Source organism: Dendropsophus ebraccatus, chromosome 4 (genome assembly GCF_027789765.1).
Source record: "Dendropsophus ebraccatus isolate aDenEbr1 chromosome 4, aDenEbr1.pat, whole genome shotgun sequence".
NCBI classification, from domain to species: Eukaryota; Metazoa; Chordata; class Amphibia; order Anura; family Hylidae; genus Dendropsophus; species Dendropsophus ebraccatus.
Window position 1 is genome coordinate 115297333 of NC_091457.1, and position 9019 is coordinate 115306351.

The following is a 9019-nucleotide window of genomic DNA, read 5'->3' on the forward strand; positions in this document are numbered from 1 at the left end:
GATAATGATCCTGTGTAATTGCAGGCAATGATCAAAAAGTGGTTTGTGTGTCATTGATCACTGATTTAGATCTGACCCTAAAATCATTTTTAATCGTTTGCTGTAAGTCCGCATTTGCTCGCTAATCGTTCAATGTAATTCCAGATTGCTCCTTCTTTCGCTGAGATCAGATGTAAACGATTGTAGTAACGATCATTGTAGCGATCGAAATTAATGAAATTATTGTGTAGTATGGTGAACGATTTCAGGTTAACGATAATCTCGTTTGCGATCGTTTATCATTAATCGTTAAAAATCACTTTGTCTAATAGGACCCTCTCTGTTTCCTCTAATATCATTGGTGGGAGCAGTACTAGTGGCCATATTGGTTATCAATCAACTTTCTTTGAGCAGGAAAATATTACAGAGACAGATCTTTACAACTAGGCAGATTGATTTGCTATTGGAAAGCTCACAACCCCTGTAGGGTATCAGTAATACTGGCTGTCACCCAGCTTACCCAGAAAATTATAGAACTTGGAAAGTCTGAATATATTTTTAAAAATTTAAAAAGACATGGACATCCATACCACAGACTTATGGTGCGTTTACAAAGAGAGATTTATCTGACAAATTTTTGAAGCCAAAGCCAGGAATGGATTTGAAAAGAGGAGAAATCTCAGTCTATCCTTTATGACCTGTTCTCTGTTTATATTCTGTTCCTGGCTTTGGCTTCAAAGATCTGTCAAATAACTCTGTCTGTGTAAACGCACCATTAGGCTTTTTTCACGGAACGGACGGTCTCTGAAAAGATCATCCCGGCTGGTACTGCAGTATTGACCGGATGTTCTTTAGGGCCGCAGAGTTCGTGCGTGCCTGCATTAGAACTCCCCACAGCAAACTATGGAGCAAGCAGCCGGAGCCGCTCGCTCCATAGTGTGCACTGACAGGGTTTTCTGTGGCCGTTATTCAATAAATAGCGGCCGCTGAAAACTGACATGTGAGTTTCTCGCGGCGCCGCTAGGGATCCCGTCCGGAGTGTATACTATGTGAATAAACTCCGTCCGGGATTCCATAGGCGGCAACGACACGTATATTCACGTATTGCAATCGGCAACAACGGCTGTAGTTATACGAAAATATACATAGTGTGAACATAGCCTTAGTTGCTATAGGACCTATGAAGAGAAAGACCCTGGCTATGGATAGCCCTGAAGAAACTAAGACATCCACCGGGTGCTGCAGTATAAAGTGACAAGGAGAAAAAAAACTGCCTTAATTGAGGAGTATAAATCAACAAAAATAGCTAGGGGGTCCTTAGTTTAATAATTGCTTCAGGGTCTCACCAGGTGTATTGCTGCGTGTATAACTGCATGTGACCCTTTATTTAAGTCTATCACTCCCATGAAGCAATACAGTAGATTAAAGATTCATATCTTTTCACAGTATGAGGAACTGTTCCTGAGCCCATAGATTGTAAAGGCCCTATTACACGAAACGATATCGGCTATTAGAATACAACGGTCAGCCGACATGAGCGATGTCGTTGTCTTTCAACATGATATGCTGCCATCACTCAGCGGAATAGGAGTGGCGGCAGCAGACCACTGCTATCTCCTACGGGCTGCCCAGACAATCCAGCGATCAACCGGGAAAGCGCTCGTCTGCTCTTCATCATTATCCTGTGTAATAGGGACTTAAAGTGTCATTGTCAGTATTTTTTTTTTTTTTGCAGAAATGAACGGTATATGCGATTTTAAAAAACTTTGTAATTGGGTTTATTAGCCAAACATGCCATTATCTGCATTCAAAAAGACTTTCCCCAGGTCCCCCCCCCCCCCTCCCACCTCTCTTTCATTCACTGCTCATTATCAGGAAATCTCGACTCTTTTACATCAGCCGGGCCCTGTCTGTTCTATGGAGAGGGGAGGGAGAGGAGGGAGATTAGTTGCAAGCAAAGAGCAGAGAACATAGGATTACACAGTGGGAACTATGTGAAAGCCGGTATTCAGAGGTCAGTGCTGACTTCAGAGGAGATAGCCCGGTGATGTAGCTTTAAATTAACTCTGTGTTGTCCTATTTTTGTGCCTCATCTCCCTCAACCCCTCCCCTCTCCATAGCAAACCATGAAGACAGGGGGTAGAGCTTCAAACTGCTTTTTTTATTATAAAAATGCATTTTTCAGCTAATAAACCCAATTACAAAAGTTTCCTAAAATCACCTGTACTATTAATTTCTGCAAAAAAATGTAAACGACAGTGACACTTTAAGCTCTAGGGAGCAGGATCCAATTATTTGAATGATTAGGGTGTAATGTCTGTAGAATATATCAACACTATATAAAAAAAAAAAAATTATATATATATATATATATATATATATTATATATAGTAATGTGCTGCAGAATATATCCTATATCCACAATATATGTATAAAAAAAAAAAAAAAATATATATATATATATATATATATATATATATATATATATATATAATGTAATGAATGCAAATCTTGCCACCATACCCATACTATGAGTGAGTAGTCTGATCATAACAATAGAAAGAAATTATCTAGTATTTTGTATGATGACTGGGGGAAAGAAGGTGACAACTACTTAGATCACATTTCTGGCTCAGGAAATTACGGTTGTCACTATCAGTTTATCAACGTTGAACTAGATTGAATAATAACCTTCTTATATTCTTATATGTGTTCCCCCCTATGGACAGGAATATGAACCTGAACTTGAAGAATGTTCACGCTTGATTGTTAATTGCTGCTTATACGTCAGTGTGTGTGTATTTAAAGGGATAGTCTCCTTTGATGTGGCTTCTTCTGCATTCTTCTTAAATCCATCTATCCATTAATGTATTTACATTTTCTTTATATTCAATGTTTTTTTGTGAATGTACATGAACACAGAACTTATTTTTTCCTAGATACCTTTAAAATTACTATACTAGACGTGATGAAGAATATGGAGATATGTTGTTCCCTACATAGGAGGCTCAGATACGTCAGCTCGGTAATAAACAGTCCCTGTAAATTATTTATAAATGTCAGTCATGTGATATTGGACAAATAAATGTGAAGGGTGTAAGGTGGTCTCTAACCCCAATTACAACAGCACATTGCTAATTTAGTGAGCATAGGCTATTATTAAATAATAAAGTAGAGTATTTTGTGGCATGCATAGGCTGTCTGCCATCTTGTTTCCTATTTCTCCATTAATATGGTTTTCTATTGCTGTCCACACTTCTCATTATGCCGCTGGCTCTGCAGACACAGGGGGGTAGAATCTCATCACTGCACTTGTTTAGTCCTCAGTGCAGTAAGTGATTGACAGTGACATTAAATTTCTGTCCACTAACAAGCACTAAAAAGTATCTTGAGAAACCCACAAGACAAGCAATGAAAGTCTCGGCACTACTGTAGGGGTTAACTACAATACTAGTTGCACCCTGGAGGGGGCAGGGGTTAACTACAACACTAGGAGCTTCCTGAGGGGGCAGGGGTTAACTACAATACTAGGAGCATCCTGGAGGGGGCAGGGGTTAACTACAACACTAGGGGCATCCTGGAGGGGGCAGGGGTTAACTATAACACTAGGGGCATCCTGGAGGGGGCAGGGGTTAACTGCAACACTAGGGGCATCCTGGAGGGGGCAGGGGTTAACTGCAACACTAGGGGCATCCTGGAGGGGGCAGGGGTTAACTGCAACACTAGGGGCATCCTGGAGGGGGCAGGGGTTAACTGCAACACTAGAGGCATCCTGGAGGGGGCAGGGGTTAACTACAATACTAGGGGCATCCTGGAGGGGGCAGGGGTTAACTGCAACACTAGGGGCATCCTGGAGGGGGCAGGGGTTAACTACAATACTAGGGGCATCCTGGAGGGGGCAGGGGTTAACTACAACACTAGGGGCATCCTGGAGGGGGCAGGGGTTAACTGCAACACTAGAGGCATCCTGGAGGGTGCAGGGGTTAACTACAATACTAGGAGCATCCTGGAGGGGGCAGGGGTTAACTACAACACTAGGGGCATCCTGGAGGGGGCAGGGGTTAACTATAACACTAGGGGCATCCTGGAGGGGGCAGGGGTTAACTGCAACACTAGGGGCATCCTGGAGGGGGCAGGGGTTAACTGCAACACTAGGGGCATCCTGGAGGGGGCAGGGGTTAACTACAACACTAGGGGCATCCTGGAGGGGGCAGGGGTTAACTACAACACTAGGGGCATCCTGGAGGGGGCAGGGGTTAACTACAATACTAGGGGCATCCTGGAGGGGGCAGGGGTTAACTGCAACACTAGAGGCATCCTGGAGGGGGCAGGGGTTAACTACAATACTAGGGGCATCCTGGAGGGGGCAGGGGTTAACTGCAACACTAGGGGCATCCTGGAGGGGGCAGGGGTTAACTACAATACTAGGGGCATCCTGGAGGGGGCAGGGGTTAACTGCAACACTAGGGGCATCCTGGAGGGGGCAGGGGTTAACTGCAACACTAGAGGCATCCTGGAGGGGACAGGGGTTAACTACAACACTAGGGGCATCCTGGAGGGGGCAGGGGTTAACTACAATACTAGGGGCATCCTGGAAGGGGCAGGGGTTAACTACAATACTAGGGGCATCCTGGAGGGGTCAGGGGTTAACTACAATACTAGGGGCATCCTGGAGGGGGCAGGGGTTAACTACAACACTAGGGGCATCCTACAGGGGTTAACTACAATACTATGGGCATCCTGAGGGGGCAGGGGTTAACTACAATACTAGGGGCATCCTGGAGGGGGCAGGGGTTAACTACAACACTAGGGGCATCCTGGAGGGGGCAGGAGTTAACTACAAACTAGGGGCACCCTGGAGGGGGAAGGGGTTACCTGCAACACTATGGGCATCCTGGAGGGGGCAGGGGTTAACTTCAACCTAGGGGCATCCTGGAGGGGGCAGGGGTTAACTACAACACTAGGGGCATCCTGGAGGGGGCAGGAGTTAACTACAACACTAGGGGCATCCTGGAGGGGCCAGGGGTTAACTACAAACTAGGGGAACCCTAGAGGGGGCAGGGGTTGACTACAATACTAGGGGCACCCTGGAGAGGGCAGGGGTTAACTACAATTCTAGGGGCACCCTGGAGGGGGCAGGAGTTAATTAGAGCACTAGGGGCATCCTGTAGGGGACAGGTATTAACTAAAGTACGAGGGGCATCCTGGAGGGGGCAGGGGTCAACTATAGTACTGGGGCATCCTGGAGGGGTTGTGGGTTAATTATATAGTACTAGGAGCATCCTGGAGGGGAGGGGGGATTAAAACTATATAGGGGCACAGGGGGCCTTAACTACTATATGTGCTGGAGCAAGAAACCTGAAATTTTTCTCTCACAGATTCTGGAGAGATGATTCGAGGCCAGGAGAAGTCTTCAAGACTACCCAGCCAGGTTGAAAAGGAAAAATGAACGACTGATCAGAGAAGACGCCCCTATGTGAGACACTGGATGTTACTGCACTGTAATCACGAAAGATACTGATTGGATGCTGTGTAAACCAATACAACTAAATTTCTAAATATTGCATTCAATCTGCAACAGATGTACATGTGAATGTACACCAACTGTTCCACTAGAGTTAATGTTCTATGTCATATTAGACTAAGGTACCAATGTTCCTGTGTTAAGTTTTTGATTTGCCCAACTTTGCCTGAGCATTGCTCAGCTCACTCGCCGTTCCGCTCAGCAGTGGCTGAAGCTTAGAGGGAAAATTGGTTAGAGCTTGTTTTTCCTGAATGAAAACTCCTGCATAGCCATAGAGTACAGTGACAGAGTTCTGTCTGTTTACAGCCATCACTAGGGGGAGCTAAAGGTCTTGCTATATACTGCTCAAACATTGAACTCAATTATTAAACTGTCTGCACAAGCACCCAGCTAATGGTGACTGCATGCAGGATTTTATCTGAATCTCTGCCAGCGATTTTGAGCTCTATATCAGGGAAACAAAGCTCAGGCCACTATTAAGAAATGAATGAGAACAAAGTTTTAAATCTAAACTAACATTGCAAGGATTCACTGTAACGTTTAGCTATATGACAGGGGTATGAATACAGATATTTGATTGCATTGTACAGGATAAACATACATGTGAAAACAGGCAGGTATTGCCATGCTCAATCACATGTCCCAGCAGGCCTGGCACACACAGCTGTGGTTACTTGGATCTCATTCAATACAGTGTGATGGAAATGATACATAGAAATCGGAAAATCCACAGCAGATAAGGTCCGACTTGAGGGAGGAATTATTATAGTCCTCTGTAAATATGCACTTTGTACTTTTATGAAATGAATGAGAAACTTCACACAAATGGGAGTGCCAGTGTAACAGTAGTCTGCAGGCTGTGAAACTACAACTCCCAGCAGTAGTATCACAACAGTAGTATGTATATATAAATATAATCCCTCAATTAAATAAGAGTATGGCCAATCAGTTCGAAATTGTTGATAATGGAACAATAGAATATTAGGTGCTGTGTTCCTTCAAATACTTTTTTTTATAGGAACTTCCACAGTCCAAAAGTATCACTTAAGAATAGCTATATATTAATAGCTTTTATATATTATATATATATTAATACACCTATGTATCTATAATACTGCAGTATAATAATGTTCTAACCTCATCAGGTTATAGTAAAATACAGAACACAACCTTTACTCAGTCACCCGTCACACAGTCATACACCTATTCTCAGCAGTATGGGCAGAGCTGAGTTGGCACAACTGCAGGGATCTTGACAGGTAGCACCAACACAAGTATTGCAGCCCCAAAGATTTAGGTGCGAAATGCAGCCATGTTCCATGTGCACCAGGCAAAGTTACAGTGCTGGGTGACCGTGACAGTGTCATCTGTTCCCTAGTTTATACTTAGGGACAAAGTCTTGAAGGAGCAAGAAATGAGGAAGTTTGAGACTCACCTGCTGCTCGGAGAGGCTATCCAGGTGGAATGTCTTTGCTAGGACTGCAAGGAGCTCCGCTTGGAATAAGACGGCTCCTCTCAGTCTTGAGGATTATCTTCTTTGTGATATATATTTTTTTTCATAGCTGTGGGGTGTATCCTGCACGCTACTGCTGTTCCCCTGCCAAGAAGTGAACTGGGCGAGACCTGTCACTGTGCTCGCCTGTGGTTATTATTACCTGTTTCCTACAAGTACCTGATTCCCTCACAGAGATTAGCGTACCCCCCCCCCCCTCCTCTTTTCCCCCCTCTACAGGGATTGAGCTGGGCACTGGGAGGGAGCAGATGGGACTGTGGCTGCTCAGGCAGGGTGTACAGACAAACATGGGTGTATGGTTTCGTCTTTTGTAAGCTTTATGCTTTGATATTGCGGCCATTGTTCTGTGGCTCGCTCACATGTAATGTTTCTGCAAATGGAATAAACTTGCAGGGTGGACTGGATGGATTAAGGGGCATCTTAATAATATGCTATACTTATCTACTATGGTAAAATGACTTCAGGAAGAATATGTGCATTTTTAGATTTATGCCCTAGAAAAATGTAGCCCCCCCCCAACTAATGCTGCCTGTGACACCATGGCAGCCAACGTGCCACCATAACAGTGAGTGTTCAATGTCTCCATGTCTGTAACAGCCAACGTGCCACCATAACCGTGACCGTCACCATGCCCGATCATGTGCAATTATCATCATAATGGTGCCGTTGACACTGCACTATAAGAATGACAACCATAATGCCCCCTCCATATTATCGACAGCCATAGTGCCACCTTTATTAAGCAGTAATTCGGACAGGTGGGTAGAAGCGCTTCCACTGAAGTCCTTCTCTTCCCAGCTCTGATATAAGTCTATGGGACCATCTTATGTGGCGTGCACAGAATGTGGGGAGAGAAACGCTCAACCGCGTGCTTCTCTGTGGTCTGTCTGGCAATCAGCCAGGGACTCCAACTGAAACCTGCCATGTCTTTATGAAATGTCAAAGGTTTTTAAAGACTGTACAGCCAAAGTGCCTCCCATAACAGTGCTCTAAAATAGTGATAATTGTAGTGCCCTCGTCTCAGCGACCACCACATTGCCCTTTATTAGTGACAGTTATGGTGCCCCCATAATGTTTACAGCCACAGTGATGGCAAAAGGGACCAGCACTTTTTTCTTCTGCCTGCTTAATAGCAATGCCAGTCCCTCCTGCCATTACAGATGTACCACCAATGAACTTTGGGAGTTTCCAGGCACTTCAGAGTGTATTAATGTGAGGCATATTCCTCCCCCCAAAAACAATATATAAACATATGGCTGCCATTACAGCTCCCACAGAGGTGACAACTCCCCCCTTAAAAAAAAAGTCTATTTATGATGTAAAACAGAAGATGTTTCACATACAAATGAGCAGATTTGACATTCATGAGTCAGAAAAAACGTGTTTGGCTGTCTTTGTAGAAGCCTTACACCATGGGTCTCCAAACTGCGTTGTGAAACTACAATTCCCATCATGCCTTGACAGCTAAAGCTTTGGATTTGGCTGTCCAGGCATGATGGGAAATGTAGTTTTGCAACAGCTGGAGGGCCGCAGTTTGGAGACCCATGCCTTACACTGTGCCACTCTTATCAATAGCCATGTCTGGTATTGCACCATTCAGCTGGGTATAGCAATACCAAGCACAACCTATGGACAAAAGTGGTGCTGTTTCAGGGAGAACCATTCCCATGTCTTGGACAATAATATTTAAAAGGAACACATGATGTTGGAAATACAGGTTAATCTGTAGGCAGAGCGGACAGCGCTGAGCAGAATAATATACATGTTTGTGGCGAAAAAATCAGTAGAACTAGCAATGTGTTCATCTAGACCACAGATGTCAAACTCAGGCCCTCCAGCTGTTACAAAACTACAATTCCCATCATGTCTGGACAGCTAAAGCTTTGATGTCAGTTCCACAAAATAAGGAAAGCTCCAGATGGGCATTCGGAAACTGCACGGAATTCCAGATACATCAGCAGTCGGTCAAGTACCGCTAGGTGCTGTGTCTGGCCCTTTAACAG

At 44.4% G+C, this 9019-nt stretch overlaps 1 protein-coding gene across 1 annotated transcript in view; it reads right to left on the reverse strand.

The window, feature by feature from the left end:
- LOC138788684 (laminin subunit beta-1-like) overlaps positions 1-7149 on the reverse strand; it is a 76623-nt gene extending 69474 nt beyond the window's left edge. The window contains exon 1 of the mRNA XM_069966793.1: positions 6939-7149. The gene's annotated coding sequence lies outside the window, so the exon portion shown is untranslated. The remainder of the gene's footprint in view (positions 1-6938) is intronic.
- Between the last annotated feature and the right edge of the window lie 1870 nt (positions 7150-9019).